The 21,200-nt window shown below is 41.1% G+C and overlaps 2 pseudogenes across 1 annotated transcript in view; both read left to right on the forward strand.

Annotated features, from left to right (window-relative positions):
* The window catches only part of LOC147579277 (cationic amino acid transporter 3 pseudogene), a 489,600-nt pseudogene that overhangs the window by 174,201 nt on the left and 294,199 nt on the right, over positions 1-21,200 (forward strand). The gene's annotated exons all lie outside the window — the stretch shown is intronic.
* LOC112867682 (cationic amino acid transporter 3 pseudogene) lies at positions 16,096-20,138 on the forward strand (annotated as a pseudogene).

Here is a 21,200-nt window from a genome sequence, read left to right on the forward strand (position 1 = left end):
CAGTGTGGAGCAGCTACCTGGGGCTATGAGAGGAACCAAGCCCTGTGTGTTGAGAGAGGACAGAGAGAAAGAGACAGCTGAGTATTTATATGGAGGACAGGAGGACACATTTGAAGATATGAAGTAAGGTGACCAGAGAGAGTCAGTCTTTCCTAAGGCACCTTGTATGCAGTGTATTACTGAGGGTATATATTGGGAGGAAGTATATGGAAGAAGGAGCCATAACCTCTGACCACTCACAATTGCTATTCTGAAAGTGGAGACAGGATGTAGTGTTGTGTGGGACCACTGGATGGATATTCAGGATAAGATTCTTACAAGGAAAGGAAGGATCTGGGAGAAAATATCAAAGCTGCTTAACAAGACTTTTTAGAAAAAAAATGATTGTGGCTCAGTGCTCATTGTGGCTCATTGCTTTGTGGCTCAGCACAAAGGTGCTCCTATGTTGTTCGTTTTTATTTTTGTTTATTTTTGTGTTTTTTTTTTTGTTTTTTTTTTTGTTTTTTGAAAATAAGGTGGAAAAGCAGATGGATTTCCTTCTACTGCTTTCTCCTGAGAACTCTTATTAGGTGTTCAGTGTTGACAGGATTTGGAGTTGAGAAGAAACAGTAGTCAATTGTAGGGGAAACAGAGAAGAAATTGATTTTCACCATTGACATTGATGTGTCACATCACTTTCCAATCCCTTAATTGCACATCCTTCGTGGATTTTCCCAGATCTCTTTTTGATTCTTGCTTGGAACATATAATTATGATTCCTCCTGGTAGCCCATCTAGTTTCTGAAGACCTCTAGAAGCAGAAGTTCAGGCTTTTCTGATTTGCAAGGTTGATCATCTTGTTTGGTGTAACAGAAATGTTAAGAATTTCCAAAACTAGATTCTGACTGAAACTAATCTAAATGTGTCAAATCATGAATGAGGAGTGTGGCACTTTATCTTGTCAGCAGTTATCCCAGAAGGACTAAGAAAGGGCGCCTTATTCACAACCATTCCAGAATATTACTAGATTTTATGGAGTCTATACAGTCTCTAGAGAAGCCCTGGCTCCCTGATTGTTTACCCAAATAATGGTGCAATGATACTAGTGTGGTGTCTGCATGTAGCAGTGACTCCATAGATGTTGTGAGAAGGAAGCAAAAACGTTTTGTCCTATATTTACATAGATTTTGGCCTATAATTGAGTGGATGGACTTGGTGCACATACAGTTGGTCTGGAGTGTGTTAATTTGCATCTGTATGGGTTTTCACTGACTTGGAATTCAGCTTCTGCCAGACTGGGATGGATTTGAGAGGTGTAGTACTTAGGTAGTAGGACAGGTGAGTGAGTTGGTGGAAGTGGCTGTGTTTCCTCTTGATCTAGTGAGCAGACAGCTTGGGGGCTGCCATACCTTCCAGTTCAAATCTTGGTTACACCTAGTAATGTATCCCTGCAAAATTAGCCTCATTAAAGGAACAAGAAGCAGTTTCTGTCCTATGGAATTTTTTATTTTAGAAAGCTTCTTCCCAGTAACATGCAAACAGAATACAGCACCAAGTAAGATCCTAGTTGGGGGGATGCCTTTTAAGTAATCCATTTGGTGAGGTTGTTCTCAGAAGACTCCTGGGAGATAAGATAGTTTCTCTCTCTTTTCCTTTTCAGCAGAGACCAAGACTGAGAGTTATTATTATTATTATTATTATTATTATTATTATTTATAGTTATTATTATTATTACTACATCTTACTGTCTAGTTCCATGTTAATATCTAGTTCCAAAACTGAGTTATTGTTGTTATTATTATTATTATTACATCTTACTATCTAGTTCTATATTAATATCTGTAGCAAATATTTAAATGGATTTATCTAGTTGGGCAAACTGGATTTACTTGTTCCAGGTGTAGTGGAGTTTGTTTTGTATTTTTGATGGGGGGCATGGAAGGAGGGTCTAAAAGAGGCTCTATTTATTGGATCATGGCCCAACCTGAGTATGTAGCTTGAACTAATGTTTTCCTGGGAAACAGTTATGCACGATGCCAAGATGGGGTAATTCTTCCCTCTTCCATGCAGTCTTCTCAGGCTGACACACAGTACACAGAAGATACTCACTAGTCTTATCAACAGTGGAAAATGAGGTCCTTACTACTTTTACTTTCCATCAACTATGAAGCCATCTGGGATTTTCACATGCTATTGTCTTGAGTATTCATTTCTGAGTTAGGAATATATATCCTCATTTATACTTTATGTATCTTTTCCTTCTTTTGGCAGGTGAGGAGGTGTTCATGAAACACCCATAATTGAAAAATCCCAGAGAGGGGAATTCTGTATTTGCCCCCATTGTCTTTCACTGTGTGTAACTGAGTGTGTGATTATTTGTGGGTAATGGTGGTGGTGTTGATAATTTAGGAAAAGAAAAATGTTGCTTTTGCTTGAGTTTTTTTTTTTTCACAAAGAATCACTGTGGTGCCTGAATTTTCTAATTTGGAATTGTCTTTATATTTATTTACATTTAATTGAAATCTGATCTTTAATAGGTAGAATCCAATATTTATCACTTGGACTTTTTGTGGTTTTGACTGGAGGAGCCATCCAAACTCTCACTTTAGACCCAGACCCAAGTACACAGAACTATCAGTGTAGTTATTTATAGATAGTACAAGAAAAATGGTAGCAAATACAGAAAATTATTTTTCTAGGAGCTTATAATATAAGGGCATTTGATGGATACTTCCTTATCCACCTGAAACAAGTGAAATACTATTCTACAGCCCATTCAATTAATTGACTATGGTCCCACTCCTCCTTCTTCAGGCCAGCCTTAAATGTAGTTATTGCAGTTTGAGTATCGTGTCATGTTTTCTAATACCAAAACGTTAGAGGACTTATTTTACAAATAAGGTAAGCAGTGAAAGTAGTAAAACTCTGTGTTGTCTGTCTGTTCCATTGTCACACATTAAAAGGATGACACTGGAATAAATCATGAATGTTGCTGATGATGTACATTTTCTCAGCTGACTTAGGTTACTTCCTTTGTACTTTGACTTTGTTGTGGTGAAAGAGACTTGGACCTCAGTTCTTGTGTCAGGTCTCTGACATCACCAAACTGGGCTCTATATCCTGGGGTACTTCTTGGCTGTCACCAGTTAACTCTTTGCACCTCAGGCTTCAGCTGGGGAAGGAAAGGCAGCTAAAAGCATCATCAGGCAGAAGCTGTGCTCCTTGGTTTCACCTCAGCACTTACTGCTTCTACCCTCTTCCTTAACTGGGTTTTTCCCCCATGCATAGTTCTAGGCCAGTGACTTATGCCACTGAACATTAATGAGGAAAGAGAAAGGGACAAGGAGACCATACTGCAGAGAGCAGATACCTATCTGTAGCTGTGACCAGAGAAATTTCCAGAAGGAAGGTCATACTGAACAGAGTTGGTAAAGAAAATATTCTAGGCAGAGAAGGACAGTCTGTGTGATAGTTGATGTTAATGCCAGCAAGACATGCATGTGTGGGGAAAGATTTGTGCCAGTAGGAGCCACATAAAAGTTTAATAGTATGAGTAAGTGGGAGAACAACGGTGAAAAGGAAGCCTTTGAAATACAATCTTAGAAGTTTTGACTTAATAAGGAGCTGGAAACTGCAGGTTGGTTGGGAGTGTTGGTGTGTGTGTGTGTGTGTGTGTGTGTGTGTGAGTGTGTGTATGTGTGTGTACTAGTGTCTTTACAGACTTGAGGAAAGTGTCATTTCCAGAAGGAGCACTCACACTTCAGTTATCTTCTGCATATAGTAATCAGGAAGAATGTGATTTAGGGCTTTATCCTGCTTCAAGGACAGCACTCTCAGAACTGACATTCTACTGGTACTGGCTTTCCTGGCAAAGGATAAGAGGACATTGACATTCTCTGGCAAACATTCCCAGTCTGCTCCTTATTTGCAGCCCAGTCAGGGAGCAAATGGACAAGTGAGATAAGAATCTTAAAAAGATGTTTCGTTAGGTGCACCTGGGTGGCTCAGTTGTTCAAGCGTTGTAATCAGCTCGGGTCATGATCTCATGGCCCATGGATTCAAGCCCTGCATCAGGCTCTGTGCTGACAGCTCAGAGCCTGGAGCCTGCTTCAGATTCTGTGCCTCCCTCTCTCTGCCCCTCCACCATTCATGATCTGTCTCTCTCCATCTCTGAAAAATGAATAAACGTTAAAAAAGTTCAAAAGAAAAATTAAAAAAAAAGACGTTCCATTAAACCACTCTCATTAAACAGGAGCAATCTACCTCCTGCCCGTCTTTGTTCCAGTTGGGGCTGTCCTTTGTGACAGAAGTTTCCTAATGGTGTGTGCTGGCTGCATCTTGAAGCCATGAGTGATGGCTGAGGTTTGGGAAGCTCAAACCTGAAAGGAATTAGGTTGTCAGGGAAATTTCAACCGTTTTCTTGCCATCAGGCTCCCGTTTTAGAAAACGTCTGCTCCCTGTATGACTGTATTTCTTTACACAATGAAAATCAAGGTTTCATTTTCTTCTCCAGAATTCCCTAAGCTACACTCAACATGTAGCTTAAGAATGAGGCAGTGACTAGAAAAGATTTGGAATAGAGTGGTGAAAGAAGTCTCAGGAGTGTGACTTATATTTGTCATCTGGAGATCTATTATCCTGTATTTTCCCTAAAGGCTAAGTAAAAACAGATGGGCTAACGTTGTGGGCAGGATTTTACAATAGTTGTAGAATCATATCTGGGAACTATTAGAATGGATATGGGACGTTTTGGAATCTTTCTTGGCATGTAAAAGGGCCTAGATTAGGCTTAGATTTTCGCAGGACATGGTTTAGATGGAGCATTCAGATTTAATGGTCCCAGAACTTTTTTTTAAGTTTGTTTATTCATTTTGAGAGAGAAAGGGACAGCATGAGTTTGAGAGAGGGAGAAATAAGGGGGGAGAGACAGAGAATCCCAATCATGCTCCATGCTGACAGATCAGACCTGATGTGGGGATTGAACTCATGAAGCCATGAGATCATGACCTGGGCAAAAACCAAGAGTTGGATGCTTAACTGACATAGCCACCCATGCATCTCCCCCTCATCCATCTTTCTTCTTTTCTTTCTTTCTTTCTTTCTTTCTTTCTTTCTTTCTCTTTCTTCTTTCAAGTTTGGTTCCCGTGCTTCTAACTGGCTCATCAGTGTGTATTTGGGAGGAGAGGGAAGATATCAGCAAAAGATGACTTGTGAACAAAGGTGAGAAGTGGCTCAAATACTCCTTTAAGAGTCGTGCCCTCAAATTGTGTTTCTTTGTGGATGTAGGGTGCTGGAGGAGAAAGAACATGGTATTTGAAGTGACAAAGAACCAAGTTCAAATTCCTGCTCTTCTTTGTACTGCTAAATGCTAGTTGCCTAATGTTTCAGTCAGTAAGTAGAGTAATAGTACTTATTTTATTGGGTTGTTATGGGGGTTAAATGAGGTAACATATGTGCATTACTTGCGGCTCAACAAATCTGTTTCTCTATCATGGCTCTCTCCATGCATCCCTAATTCTTGCACATATACCTGGTAACCTTATTTGCCAGATACCATTTTTCTCTATCTTCAGCCTCTGCATATGTTCCCCAATGCTTCTAGAGTTCAAGTCTAGGGTCCTGGCTTATTAGTGTGTGTTAGTCCCACAAAATATCAATGAGAGTATGAGGTTTTTATAACCGTACTTACCTAAGGCAAAGTTGTGGTGTCTTTCCAGTCATTTTTGCTTGCCAACAATTTTGGTTGTAAATGAAAGACAAAGGAGTTCTATCTTCCCACCCGATCCTTTGATATAAAGTTACTGATTTGAGGCTAAATCATTCTGGGTGGGATTTGGTTCTAACCAAAAATCATGTCAAACTTGTTATAAAAGGCATTCAGGGAAGGAGAATCCATAAACTTTACTACTGGGACATTCTTTTTTTCTTTCTACATTTTTAGTTTGCAAAATATCAATCCTACGGATAGTTGCAAGAATATTATAGTAAATACCCATTTATTTTTCTCTAGAATTGACCAATTGTTAATATTTTGCCACATTTTCTTGCTCTGTCCAATGTGTGTGTGTGTGTGTGTGTGTGTGTGTGTGTGTGTGTGTGTGTGGAATATGGTCTATAGTCTAAGTTTACTAATTGTCCATTTTTTTTACTAGAATATTTCTCCATGGTCCAGGTACATTCCAGGGTTATGCATTGCATTTTGTTGTTATGTCTCTTTATTTTCACATAATCTGCAACAGTTCCTCAGCCTGTCATTCCTGACATTGACGGTTTTGAAAAGCAAAGTTCACTTGTTTTATAGAAAGTCAACTTACTGTACAAAGTTGTTTTGTAGACTGATTGCTTTTATCAACAGATTTAGGTTACACATTTTAGACAGGAATATTATATCAGAACATGTTAAAGACATGGGCATGCCTTTTTTTCTCCCAGTTGTGTTTGTAACATCAAGTGCTAGGTAGGAGTGGCATTTAGAAGGTGTTTAATATTTATTGAATGAATGAATAAATGAATGAAATAAGACCTTCATTGCTACTTAGCTCTATTATTTTTCTACTTGAGGAAAGGAGGAAGAGCAGTTTTCTCCTATATCCTAGTCCCTTTTTTATTATACATATTTGAAGGCTTAAAAATAACCTAGGACCTCTGTAATGAACCCACAGAAAAGGAAAGTGAGATCAGGACTATGGCATGAGGCAAGCTGTAAAGTCTCTTTACCCAGGGGGTGGGTGGTGATCACAGAGTGTTGAGAGTGGACGATGAGTTAAGTGGTTGTCAGCGGGAGTGAGAAATAGCACACAGAAGTTAGGAGTACATGGCCTGTTTTCTTGCTGAGAGAAATTAGTTATCCAGGTTTACATACTTTACTATACTTCTCTCCCCTAACCCCCAATTGAATCCAAGAATGTCATAGTTAAAATTGATTTCTGTCTCTCTTCCTTTCTCAGCAGGAACAACCCCATTATTCTCTCCTTCTCTATCCTCTACCCCCACCCCCAACTCATACACATAAATGTGTATTTCTAACATTTATGAATGATGGTTGAGCAGCCATTATATGGATTATCTCCAATAATCTGGAGAACCAGGTTATTAGTTGTTGAGAAAGTAGATAACTCCTTGGAATTCTCATTTATGTAGAGTTCTCATCCCTGTAACTTGGGGGAAGTGAGATTATGACAGGTATTCTTTGCTTCTCAGAAATGTGTAGTCAGTCTTCCCTATTGGCTCCTTTATCTCTCCAGCTCTGAGCATCTCAAACATTTCTGACAGTCCTTCCTGAGGCATCTGGGGCTCGGGCCTGGACTCATGTATTTAATTCTGTAAGGCTTGTGAGTGCCTAATGCACATGGTTCCTGCTCCCTTTCTGAGAGTCTCTCTACTCCTGCCTTTGCAGTCCTTAATTTTACCAGGTTCTGGAAAAAGTGCCCTTTATCTCCATGTCAGCTCTTGATTATCCACAATAATGGCGGTTATAACCTAAAATAGTGCATGAAACTAAAATGATTTTGTTTGGTATGTAAGTGTGGGAGTCCTGCCTAGAGCCTGCTTAGAGATAATCCATAAGTGAACAGCTTCATGAAAGCAATCTGTCATGTTACTCTGCCATGGGTGGCTGTATAGCATCTCTGCTTTGGCATCTAAGAGGGAGGCAGATGCAAGAATGTGGCTTGTTCAGCCCTCATTGTGTTGTTAGAAGAACCAGACATCTAAAGTTCGTTCTGCAAAATTTGTCTCCATGCCTTGTTTTCAAACTCTGGAAGAGTCCTTTCCTGGAAGAGGCCAAACTCCTTGGTTTGAGAACCTAATACTTAATTCACAGAACATGAAAATTTGTAAGCAACCTGTGAAATTATCACTTTTTCAGTGGTTTCCTTCACACCCAGAATAAGAGCCAAAGTCCACACGGTGACTTTCAGACCCTACGTGAAGGATCTGGCTACTTGCTTTCTCTCTGACCTCATCCCCTACTGCTTTCTCCTCACTCATTCTGTCCTGGCCCCACAGCCCTTCTTGTTATTTCTTAAAAATAACCAGGTACCACTTCACAACTGTTAGGATGACTGCTATTAAAGAAAAAAAAAACAGAAGATAACAAGTGTTGGCAAGGATGTGGAAAAATTGGGACACTTGGGTATTGCTGGTGGTAATGTAAAATGGTGCAGACACCACAGAAAACAGTATGGAAATTTCTCAAAATATTACATGTACAATTACCATATGATCCATCAATCTCACTTCTAGGTGTATATCCCAGATAATTGAAAGGAGGGACTTAAAAAGACATTTTTACACTCACATTAATGATAGCATTATTCACAACAGCTAAAAGGTGAAACAACCCATACACCCATCAGTGGATACACAAGATATGGGACATACACACAATGGAATATCATTCAGCCTTTAAGAGGAAGGACATTCTGACATATACTCCAACATGGATGAACCTTGAAGACATTATGCTAAGTGAAAAAGGAGGTCACAAGAGGACAATATTGTGTGATTCCACTTATATGAGTACCTACAGTGGTCAAATTCAGAGAGATAAAGTAGAATGGTGGCGCCAGTGGCTGTGGGGAGGGAAGATGGAGTTACTGTTTAATAAGTACAGAGTTTCAGGTGAGGAAGTTGAACAAGTCTAGAGATGGATGGTGGTGACAGTTGCACAACAGTGTGAAGGTGAGGCTGTCTTGGATCACACATTTTTAAAATCATAATACCCACTAGAGCACATCCTAACATTTTCTTGCTTTCTTTTTCTATGCAACACTGACTGCAATGCCAATGCAACATATATTTTTATTACTAATGTGTTTATTGTTTGGTTCCTACTGCAGGAGTATAGCAATGTGGGCGGAGAGATTTTGTGATTTTTCTCCTTTATCTGCAGTACTGAATACATGAAGACATGTATATTTGTTGAATGATAAGTGAAGGACTGTGATTAGACACAGACTTCTAGGGAAGGCACAAACAGAAAGAGAAAATGGGAAGATTCCAGTTTTCATGTGATTTTGTTCACTAATTTCTTCTACCCTTGAGTATGAGACTCAGCCCCACTATTCATGGTGGCTTTTGTTCTGCTTACCTGTTCACATGCATTGTGAACTATTTCACCTTTGGACATGTTGATGTGCATGTACACAACACTTACTATTATTTAAAACTCTTTCCCTGAACTCAAAGCCTCCACTCCTGTACTCGTGACTGTCCCCACCTCAGTTGCAGGGCTGCTTGAATTAGGACTTGAGAAACTCTGGGGAAGCTCAGCTTTCTAAAAAGTTTTATACCTGATTGTTTGGGAGTCACTGGCTTGATTGGCTCCAGAGTCTTCATTGTCTGGAACTTTAAGGAGGAAGAGAGTATTCATATACCTTGAGATGAGAAAGGAGCTGTGTTTGAATACAGAGGGTTGATATAATCTCTGGAGATGTTACATTTAAGGTTCACTGCTATAAAACTTTGAGAAATAAAATAATTATTTAACAGCCTTATTAGCCTTCCTCTCAAGTCTTTATCAAAATTCTAGCAAAGCAACTGTTATCCAAACTATCTTTGAAGATTTTCAGGAGGAGACACAGGGCCAACTTCCTGATTCGTAGGAATGTTAGCACCCAACCATTGGAACCAGTGGGACTTATTGCCTTGGAAAAATGTTTTAAAAAGGAAAAGTCCAGAGGAAACTAGGTGGTTCAGTTGGTTAAGCATCTGACTTCAGCTCAGATCATGATCTCATAGTTTGTGGTTCATGAGATCATGAACCACATGAACCACATGAACTACATGTGGTAAGCTGTGCTGACAGCTCAGAGTCTGGAGCCTGCTTCAGATTCTGTGTCTCTCTGCTTCTCTGCCCCTCATCTGCTCATTTTATCTCTCTCTCTCTCTCAAAAATAAAAGTTAACATTAAAAAATTTAAATAAATAAAATATAAAAGAAAAGGTCCATAGTGAGGGCAGAACCCTTCTAGACACAGAAGAATAAACACAATGACCTCCAGGACAAAGGGGAGTTGTTGGGGCTGGCTGGGAAAGGAAGACAGCCTGCAATTCTATGGGTGGATTGTTGGATTTGACAGGAGTTCTTCTTGAGTACTTGGAATGGAACTTGGTTTTGGAGTTTGAAAGGAGCTCAGAGACTGAAATACATGGAAGATGAGGGATGGAAGGGGAGAGACGAGGGTATTATGGAATTCATGCAAACTGGCTTCTCACTCCCTGGCAACTCTGCCTTTTCTTCAGCACTTCATTTGCACCAAGGACCTCCTTTGGGAGAGACTGTTTCTTAATTAAACTGAGATTCACAGACCCAGGGCCCTCATTAGGAAATGACCTCAGGAAAGTGCTTGAAATAGATGATGGTGCATGTTCTAGTCTCCTGTTTAGACCTGTGTTTGGCCCTTTCTCTCTTTCCAAATAAACAAACAAACAAAAAACCCAAAACAACAAACCTTTCCTTTAGATAGCTCAAGATATATTAGTCAATAAATACATGTATATATTCATTTTCTCCATCCTATATGCCTCTTATGGTTGCTCAGTACAATTATGAGTGGATTCTTGTTCTGGGTAGTGAGGTTTGGAGGTGGGAGAGTGGGATTCAGAAAAAGGAGGTATATTGATCCTGGCCCTGCCCTCAGAAGTTTAAAGGAATTTAAGTGACATACCCAGGACACCAACAGACTGAAAGGGAAAATTAGTTTCAGCTGAGCATCAGAATGGTCTGTAAGTGCTGGCAGGAAGGGGAGGAACTTTGGAGATGGGGACAAGTCAGGATGGCTTAGGAAAGGCTTCTGAGACGTGGGTGGAAAAGTTGTAGATTAGGATTGAGAAGACCTAGCATTAAGACTGGACAGAAGCATTAAGACTGGACAGAAAGGAGTGAGGAGGGCATCCCTGGCAGGGCAGGATTTACTCAGGCCAAAGACTCATCCCAGGAAGGGTAAGTGAAGATGTGAGGAGGTGAGTTAAGAAAAAGGTGATGGTCCTGAGGGTAGGGGGAGAATTAGGGTAGGTGCTCTGACAGCTGGGTCAGAGAGTCTGAACTGAATATAAGCTATTCGAATAATCATAGATTATTGCACAGAATGAGGGCATTTCTGAACATGGTGACATGGTGTTTGAGGACAATGTTTCTCTGTGTTGTTATAAGCTAGATTTGTGATAAGCTCTCTCAGGATTCCCAATCATGAGTTTGCTTTTCTCTTCTATAAGTTTGTTTGTTCATTTTTGTTTTGCCTCCTTCTGTTGGAGTCATAAAATGTGACTATTTATTTCCAGATATTTTGTTCTTGGGTTGCTTCTATGGTATCTTCATACTTCATCTGTATCCCACTGTCTCTCATCTTCAGTAAAAGGGAAACAGAAATTATCAAAAGCATTACCCATCTCCGATCGTGCCATTCAGATGGTCCTCCTCTGGGATTCCTGCTCAGGGTCCATGGATGGACTTCAGAAGAATGTATGATATATATATTTTTAATTGAAGTGACCAACCTCACAAGGGTGTGTGATTCAGCAAATGTTAGGAACCACTGTTGTGTCTTTGTTGGGAGGAGACGGCTCCCCAGGAGAAATGTGGGACAAGCATCCTTAGTGCCCAGTAAGGAGCCTCCAGAGACAGTTGAAGGAGCTGAAGGAGAAACAGGAATTGGGAAAAGGGAAATGGGTTCAGAGGGAACTGGTGGGAGGGATGCCCCTCTTCCCTTGTTCTCCACCGTCTTTCTAGCAAGTATCCCTTCTCTGTATTCTCCATGTCCTGATGACTACAGGATTCTGGTTCCCCTTCGATTTAAATCTGTTAGGTGCCCACTATTTATCAGGCTCTGAACCAGGTCCTCTCACAACATCACTTCAGGCAATTCCTTTGTTGAACCTGAAGTACACAGAGTGGAGTCAACCCCTCCCTCAGTCATGGACTGTTAGCACCATTGCTTCCTGTCAGGCCCCTTTTCAATGCATTTTATTTTCACCTTTCATCATGATCTCTATTCTTATTGCCCCTCCTTACTGGAGGCATTTGCTTTAGGGTATCTAACAAATTCTCCTCCAATCCATGCTCTGTACATTTATTTAGATACATTCATCCACTCAACAAATTCACAGTTGTAGGTGTGGGGAATACAGCCAGGAGCAAAACAATAAAAAAAGTCCTGCTTTCATGGAACTTACATCTTTTGGTGTGAAACAAATCATAAACAAGTAAAACATATAGTACCTTAAAAAGTGATAAGTGCTATGAAAAAAAAAGAGCAGGGAGACCAGGTATGTTGTGGATATTTAGGAGTAGATATCAATTCCATGTGGAGAGAATAAGGGAGTCCTTGCTACAAATGTGCTATTTCACCAACTGTAGTAAAGGGAGAAACCATGTGGATATGTGGGATAGAAGTGGTGCTGTTATAGAGGACAACAAGTACAAAGGCCCCGAGGTAGGGTCTTGCCTGGTATGTTAGGAGGCCAGAATGGGTGGGAAGCCAATGGCTAGAGAAAAATGAGTGGGCAGAGAGAGAAACAGAAGGCTGAGAGGTATCTGGGTCAGAGACAAGTACTGTAAGCCTTTGTAGGCCTTTGGAAATGCAGACTTTGGCTTCTTCTCTGTATAAAAAGGGAAACCCGGGGCGCCTGGGTGGCGCAGTCGGTTAAGCGTCCGACTTCAGCCGGGTCACGATCTCGCGGTCTGTGAGTTCGAGCCCCGCGCCAGGCTCTGGGCTGATGGCTCAGAGCCTGGAGCCTGTTTCTGATTCTGTGTCTCCCTCTCTCTCTGCCCCTCCCCTGTTCATGCTCTGTCTCTCTCTGTCTCAAAAAATAAATAAACGTTGAAAAAAAAATTAAAAAAAAAAAAAAAAGGGAAACCAGTGGAAGGTTTTGAGTACAGGACTGATGTGACATTTTTAATACATATGTGTATATCAGCTATTTTTGGCTGTTTATAAATGTATATAAATGGAATTGTGTTGTACATCCTGCTTCTACTTTTGCTTCCTAACATTATTTCTGAGATCTACACATGTTGTTATTTGTAAATCTACTGTATTTGTGACTGTTGTGTATATTTCATTGTACACATATGGCACATTTTACTTCTATATTCCTCTAGTGACATATGCTGACATAGCTTCTAACTCCCTGCTACCACAAACTGTCCTGTGATGAACATGCTATGGGCCTCCTTATGGACTCAGGAGAGAGTTTCCTTGGGGTGTTTTCCATTGTGGGCTAAGAGGGTGTGTGCAATCTTTTTTTTTTTTTTTAATTTTTTAATGTTTATTTGTTTTTGAAGGAGAGAGAGAGACAGAGTGTGAGTGGGGGAGGGGCAGACAGAGAGGGAGACACAGAATCCAAAGCAGGCTCCAGGCTCGGAGCTGTCAGCACAAAGTCCGACACGGGTATGGAACCCACAAACTTAGAGATCATGACCTAAGCCAAAGTCGGAGGCTTAACCGACTGAGCCACCTAGGACCCCCAGTCTCTTTAATTTTTCATTAACATTTTATAAGGAGTCTTTGTTTTTAATTTTTTTTTTAACGTTTACCTATTTTTGACAGAGAGAGAGAGAGAGAGAGACAGAGCATGAGCGAGGGAGGGGCAGAGAGAGAGGGAGACACAGAATCCAAAACAGGCTCCAGGCTCTAAGCTATCAGCACAGAGCCCAACACAGGGGTTGAACTCACGAACTGTGAGATCATGACCTGAGCTAAAGTCGGACTCTTAACCAACTAAGCCACCCAGGCATCCCAGGTGTGTGCGTTCTTAATTCCACTAAGACTGTGCTTCAGGATGGTGGCCGCAGTTACACTACCACCAGCAGTGCATGGTGGTTTGTATCTTCTTTTGTTGTTGTTGCTTATTTTTTATTTTTTAAAATTTACATCCAAATTAGTTAGCATATAGTGAAGCAATGATTTCAGGAGTAGATTCCTTAATGCCCCTTACCCATTTAGCCCATCCCCCCCTCCCACAACCTCTCCAGCAACCCTCAGTTTGTTCTCCATATTTATGAGTCTCTTCTGTTTTGTCCCCCTCCTGTTTTTATATTATTTTTGTTTCCCTTCCCTTATGTGAATCTGTTTTGCCTCTTAAAGTCCTCATATGAGTGAAGTCATATGATTTTTGTCTTTCTCTTACTGACTAATTTCACTTAGCATAATACCCTCCGGTTCCATCCATATAGTTGCAAATGGCAAGATTTCATTCTTTTTGATTTGCGAGTAATACTACATTGTGTATATATACCACATCTTCTTTATCCATTAATCCATCGATGGACATTTGGGCTCTTAACATACTTTGTCTATTGTTGATGGTGCTGCTATAAACATGGGGGTGCATGTGTCCCTTCGAAACAGCACACCTGTATCCCTGGGATAAATGCCTAGTAGTGTAATTGCTGAGTCATAGGGTAGTTCTATTTTTCGTTTTTTAAGGAACCTCCAGACTGTTTTCCAGAGTGGCTGCACCAGCTTGCATTCCCAGGTTTGTATCTTCTCATGGAATTTCATGTTGATCTAGTAAGGAAGTCAGGTAAGGTTCCTTGTGGATAAGGAAACTGGGGCTTAGAGAGATTAAGCAAATTACCCCAGTTTATACAGTGAGGCAGAAGATCCAGGGCTCATATCCAACATTTCTGACATAATGTTCATTGCTCTTACCTCTATAGTACTCAGCAATGCTTCTTCTAGGAATAAGATGAGGCATCCATAGGCAAAATATATATATATATATATATATATATATATATATATATATATATATATAATATATATATAATAATTATTATTTGTTATTATATTTGAGGCTTGCATTTTTTGATGCCTGGTCTAAGTCAGTAAGCCTAGGACTCCCAAGTGTTTAGCACCAAGTACAAGGGGGTCTGTCTAGAGTACTTACTGTTTCAAAGCAAAATGTGTGGAATAAAACTATTTTCATTGTCTCATGAGGACTAGTTAATAGGCTCAAGTTGTAGCAGATGATTTTGAGGCTAGACATTCATAAAAACTAATTGTTTTTCCAAGTTTGGGGATTTGAATCATATTTCAATATTAAATTTTAGGTGGATTATATTAAGTACATATTGTTTGCTAGGTACTGAACTAACTACTTTATAGGCATCATTTAACTTACTGCTCACAACAACTCTATGAGGTATTTACTTTTACTCTCATTTGACTGTTGTAGAAACTAAAGCCCTAACAGGTGAACTAATTTGTCCAGAGTCATCCGGTATGAGATTGAGTTGTGATTTGAACATGAACCATCTAGCTGCAGACCTTTACTCCTAACTACTAAATTGTGCTGCCTTCCTGTAAAGGAAGCTTTTAGAATCTCTTGTCTTTGAAATTGAAGACAACTTCTCATTTGGGGTGGATTAGATCAGTCACAGGAAGTACAGGGCTATTGAACAAGAATCTCCAGAAGGAGAGGATCTGAAGTTTGAAAATTTCCCCAGGTGTCTTTACTATCTCTCTCTCTGTCCCAAAGTGAGAACCTTTGCCTTAGGACATGCTACCTAGATTATAGGGCCTGGGCATGATGCCTTCAAAAAGTTAGAGCTTCTTTAGCTGGGTGTGGGTGTTTGGTTGCCTGTAACCCAAATCAGCCTGATATTTAAAACAAGTGTCCTCAAATGCAAACATTCTTTAAAAAAATTATTTATTGAGAGTGAGAGAGAGAGAGAGAGAGAGAGAGTGCAAACAAATGAGCAGAGAAGGGGCAGAGAGAGAGGGAGAGAGAAAATCCCAAGCAGGCTTCATGTGGTTAGTGTGCAGCCTGATGTGGGGCTTGAACTTCAGAACCATGAGATTATGACTGGAGTCAAAATCAAGAGTCACACGCTTAACAGACTGAGCCATTCAGGTGCCCCACAAACAATTCTTTATCACCCTGTGTTGCTCATACCTGCCATGAATGATGTGCGGTTAAGGTTTCATCAGTTGGTTTTCCCTTCACACTTTTCATTTTGCTTGCCTTCTACAAGGAAGGTAATTCCATTTATATCCTTACTTGAGCCAGGATTATAAAGACTGCTTGGTTACAAAGTATGTATCTCAAAGTCAATTCTGGATTAAATTCTGGATTATGTGCTCTTCTGGATTATGTTTGGTTTTAATGCTCTTTTAGGTTTCTCTTCTCAGTTTGTTCATTTGTTCAATAAATATTGAGCACCTAACTCACAGTCTCATAGAGGACATACACAGGCAGCTGACCTTGAGTTTTGCTACATTAGGGTAAATAGCACATGGGGGAAGCCTGGGTGTTATGATAGCACATAGGACGGGCAGCATACGGGTCAGGATAGGCTTCCTGGGGAAGAAACTTCTGAGCTGGAAACTAGAAGAGAAGTGGAGCTTACCTAAGTGAAGGGACAAAAAAGCATTAGAGGCACAGGGAAGAGTTTGGATGTTATATTTTGCAGCTGGAGCAGGAACTGGGCATGGGATGAGGCTGGGGGAATCAGCACAGGTTAGATGATGAAGAAAGGAATTATTATGAAGGAAGAGCAGTGGGGAACCACTGAAGGGTTTCAAGCCTCAGGGTGGGTGGGGACACGTCAATCATATTCATAATTTAGAAGGTTCCATGAGTTAAGTATTCACTCTCCTTATCTATGTTGTGTGCTTGTTGGTAAATCATAACATTGGAACTGGTGGGTGGCAAATAAGGAGTGTAGATGGATTTGTACACAGAAGGTCTGACCCATTTCCCAAGGGTTCATTTTGATTATATACAGAGAAGACTTTTCAATTTTGACTTAATCTTTCTAAAAAACCTCTGACAACATTTCCTAAAATTCTCTCAAAATAGGAGCCTGAGTATGGGGGAGAGTGGGGGCTGCATGACTTTGTTTTCTCTGTTCTCCACTTCTCATTTCTGGGGCATTGCTGTTCATCCAAAGCTTTATTCCCCTTGAGAAGAGGCCCATTTGAATAGCTGCAGTGGAGGAGATCACAGACAGTGTAGGGTGTTTATAGAACACAACGTGGCCAGGGAGGAGACTGTCCGTAGAAGCGAGGTCTCCTTCTCTCCTGGAACCCAAAGAGGGAGGAGACAGAAGGAATTGTTTTGGTTTTGAACTACTGAGCTAGGTGACATACTTCTTTTCTCCCTGCCCATCATTACTGTGGACATAAAAGTTATAGTGAATTTTGTCTGGTTGCTTTGGGTGAGGTTTATTGAATGTCAGAATTCATCAAGTGACATTTCTGGTTCTTCTCCCTTCTTACTAATGGTTGCTTGATTGACTGCTACACCCAATTCTCCAGTGTTTCTTCACAAGACAGCCTGTTCCTCTCATTATTGCAGGTAGTTATGAAGGCCCTGCCCCCTTTGCCCTCTTCTCCTATTTTCACAGCACCCCGTTGGTATAGTTAGGTAAAGGGAAGAGTAGGACTGTACACACTTTACCATCAGTACAGCTAAGTGGATGACACAGAATGGGGAAAAGGGGGACCAAAGTGACATCTGACTTTGGGTACTGATTTGGAGGCAAAGAGTTTTAAGACAGAGGAACCAATATTTGTGTTTCAAATTCAAATGTAATTTAAAAAATGGTTCTGTAATTGCAATGACACATGAATTAATGTGTCATATCTCATGCCCAAGCACCACGTAATCATCCTGTGTGTGAATTATTGCACAATGCATTCATTCCCTGTTGTGACATACAGCTTAATTAGTACATGAAGCTACATGAGTTAGACGAATGTAAAGGGATTATGTCCCGTGGTGTGCAATAAAGGAGAATGTTGGGAGGTATTTGGCACTGTTTCTGAGGGGAAATCAGGGTTGATTTTTCTATGATGTCTTTTGGTTTCAATTTCAGTGATACTTGGGCCGCAACAGGTGACATGGGATTTCTGAGCTACAGTTGGTTGGTTGAACACCACCATTAAGTAAATATTTCTTGTTTAGGCATTATTAAGGGTCAAATGAAATACAAAGCAGCAACTTTGAAGCGTGAGTAATGGACCTCGGCAGCCCCAAGTCTACTTGGCTTCACTGAGTCTCACTGAACCTGATCCCAGATTCTCCTCCCTGGGCTTGCTGCAGCTCTCTGATCCTGGAATCCTCTTCAGTTCCAGCTAGGATGCTGCGTCAGGCACTTCGTAGATTTGGTCAAAAACTGGTACGAAGACCTACACTGAAGGAACCGGTGGCTAAGGATGACCCACGGAGAAGCCTGAACACTCTGGATTTAGTGGCTCGGGTTGTGGGCCGCACAGTGGGTATAGGTGTGTATATCCTGGCTGGTGAGGTGGCCAGAAATCAAGCAGGACCATCCATTGTGATCTGCTTTTTGGTGGCTGGCCTATCTTCTGTGTTGGCTGGGCTGTGCTATGCAGAGGTTAGCGCCCGAGTTCCCCATTCTGACTCTACATATCTCTACAGCTTTGTCACTATAGGTGAACTCTGGGCTTTCATCACTGGCTGGACCCTCATACTCTCCCATGTTGGTGATAAAGCCATTGTGGCCCGTGCATGTATCTTAGCTTTTGACAACCTGCGTGGGAACAAGATCTCTCAGACCCTGCGCGAGAGCATCTCACCACATGTTCCCCGTGTCCTTACAGAATATGTAGATATCTTTGTTGTGGGCCTTGTGTTTTTGCTCATAGAATTCCGGAATCTGAGGTATGTTTGGTCTTTCCCAGTTACCAAAATGGCCACATTGGTGAAACTTTTGGTTCTCAGTTTTGTCATCATCTCTGGCTTCATTAAGGGGGACCTGCACAACTGGAAACTCACAGAAGAGGACTATGCAATGGCTGGACTCAATGACACCTCAAGCTTGGGCCCTCTGGGCTCTGGAGGATTTGTGCCTTTTGGCTTTGAGGGGATTCTCCGTGGAACAGCTACCTGTTTCTATGCATTTATAGGTTTTAGCAGCATTTTTGAAAAAGTTGAAGAAACCCGGAATCCCCAGCATTCCATCCCCATGGGCATTGTCATTTCACTGTTCATCTGCTTTTTGGTGTATTTTGGTGTCTCTGCAGCACTTACACTTATGGTGCCTTACTACAAGCTTCGACATGGGAGCACCTTGCCTCAGGCATTACTCCATATTGGCTGGGCCCCTGCCTACTATTTTCTAGCTTTTGCATTTCTGTGTATTGTTTCTGCCAGGCTCTTGGGCTTTATGTTCCCCATACGTCGAGTATTACACAGGATGGGACAGGATGGTCTCCTGTTCCCTGTCCTTGAAAGAATCCGTTCCCGCCCATTCATCCTTATCATGACCACTGTGATCTTGAGCATTATTACAGCAATCATGGCAGTCTTCTTTGGGCTAACTGATCTCCTGGACCTTAGGTCAGTTGGATCCCTGATACCTCACTCCCTGGTTGCTACTTCCATTCTCATCCTCAGGTATCAGCCTGAGGCAAAGGAAGGGGAAAATGAATCAGAGGTGCTGGAGGAGAATGGTCATATAGTAGAGAGGCTGACTCTACAGGGACTACTTTTTCCAGGCAGCCCCACCCCCACTCCACTCTCTGGCTGGGTTGTCCGTGTTTGCTCCGCACTGCTTGCTCTGCTGCTAATTCTTCTTTGCCTGGTGCTGGCCCAGTGGCCAGTTCTGCTTTCTGGAGACCCAGTGTGGATTTCAGTGGTTGTGGTGCTCCTGGTGCTCATCACTGGGCTCACTGGGGTCATCTGGAGACAGCCTCAGAGCTCTAGTCCCCTTTACTTTAAGGTCCCTGCTCTGCCTCTGCTCCCACTACTGAGCATCTTCATGAATGTTTGCCTTATGGTGCAGATGACAGCTGCCACCTGGGCCCTATTTGCTGTCTGGATGTTGATTGGGTTTGCTATCTACTTTGCCTATGGGATCCAGTACAGTCTGGTCTCTAACTCCGCTTAAGTTAGGGCCAAAAGTGTAGACCTTGAACTAAGCAGTACCAGTACATATTTGGTTTGACATCATCACACCTGAATGCAGTCTTGTCTCTCTGCACAATATTGGAGAGTCTCTTGACTGCATGGAAAGCTAGGCCTCCAAAGGGATGTTGGTGGGTGAACACTAATAGAGCTCAGTGTGTATTGTGAAGGATGTGTCTTTGCTCTTTCTCCTTTTTTTTTCTTTTAACCTGTCTACTTTTGAATTGTGTCTGTAGCTGCTTACTCGCTTTCAAATATTATTAAAAGAAATTACAAAAAGTGTTTTTGTTTTCCTTGGTTGAGTATCCAGTAGGGTGCCTGACTGGCTCGGTCAGTACAACATGCAACTTTTTATCTCAGGGTGGTGAGTTTGAGCTCCACATTGTGTATAGATGTTATTTAAAAAAAAATGCACAGCAGAATTACTGGATCAATAGGTGGTTTTATTTTTAATTTTTTGAGGACCTGCATACTGTTTTCCACAGTGACTGCACCAATTGACATTCCCACCAACAATACATGAGGGTTTCTTTTTCTCCATATCCTAGACAATACTTGCCTATCTTATCTTTCTTTTTTTAAATTTTTTAATGTTTATTTATTTTTGATAGAGAGAGAGAGACAGAGCATGAGTAGGGGAGGGGCAGAGAGAGAGAGGCAGACACAGAATCTGAAGCAGGCTCTAGGCTCTGAGCTGTAGGCACAGAGCCCAACGCAGGACTCGAACTCAAAGACCACGAGATCATGACCTGAGCCGAAGGTGGACGCTCAACCAACTGAGCCACCCAGGCACCCCTATCTTATCTTTCTGATTTTAGCCATTCTGATAGGTTTAAAGTGATATCTCATTGTAGTGTTAATTTATATTTCCCTGATGGTTAGTGCTGGTGAACATCTTTTCCAAGTGTTTATTGACCATCTGTATGTGAAAATAGTATGGAGGCTCCTCAAAAAATTAAAAATAAAAATTACCCTATAACCCAGCAATTGCACTACTAGGTATTTATACAAAGGATACAAAAATTGCTGATACCAAGGGGCACATGCACCCAATGTTTACAGCAGCACTATTGACAATAGCCAAAATATGGAAAGAGCCTGAATGTCCATAGACTTATGAATGGATAAAGATGATGTGGTTTATATATACAATAGAATAATACTCTGCAATAAAAATGAATGGATTCTTGCCATTTGCAACAATGTGGATGGAACTAGAGTGTATTATACTAAGTGAAATAAGTCAGTCAGAGAAAGATAAATATCATATGATTTCATTCAGATGTGGAATTTAAGAAACACAGCAGATGAACAGAGGGGAAGGGAAGGAAAAATAAGATAAAA

The sequence above is a fragment of the Puma concolor genome, chromosome B4 (genome assembly GCF_028749965.1).
Source record: "Puma concolor isolate L17-30 chromosome B4, mPumCon1.1.hap2, whole genome shotgun sequence".
In the NCBI taxonomy this organism is placed as follows: Eukaryota; Metazoa; Chordata; class Mammalia; order Carnivora; family Felidae; genus Puma; species Puma concolor.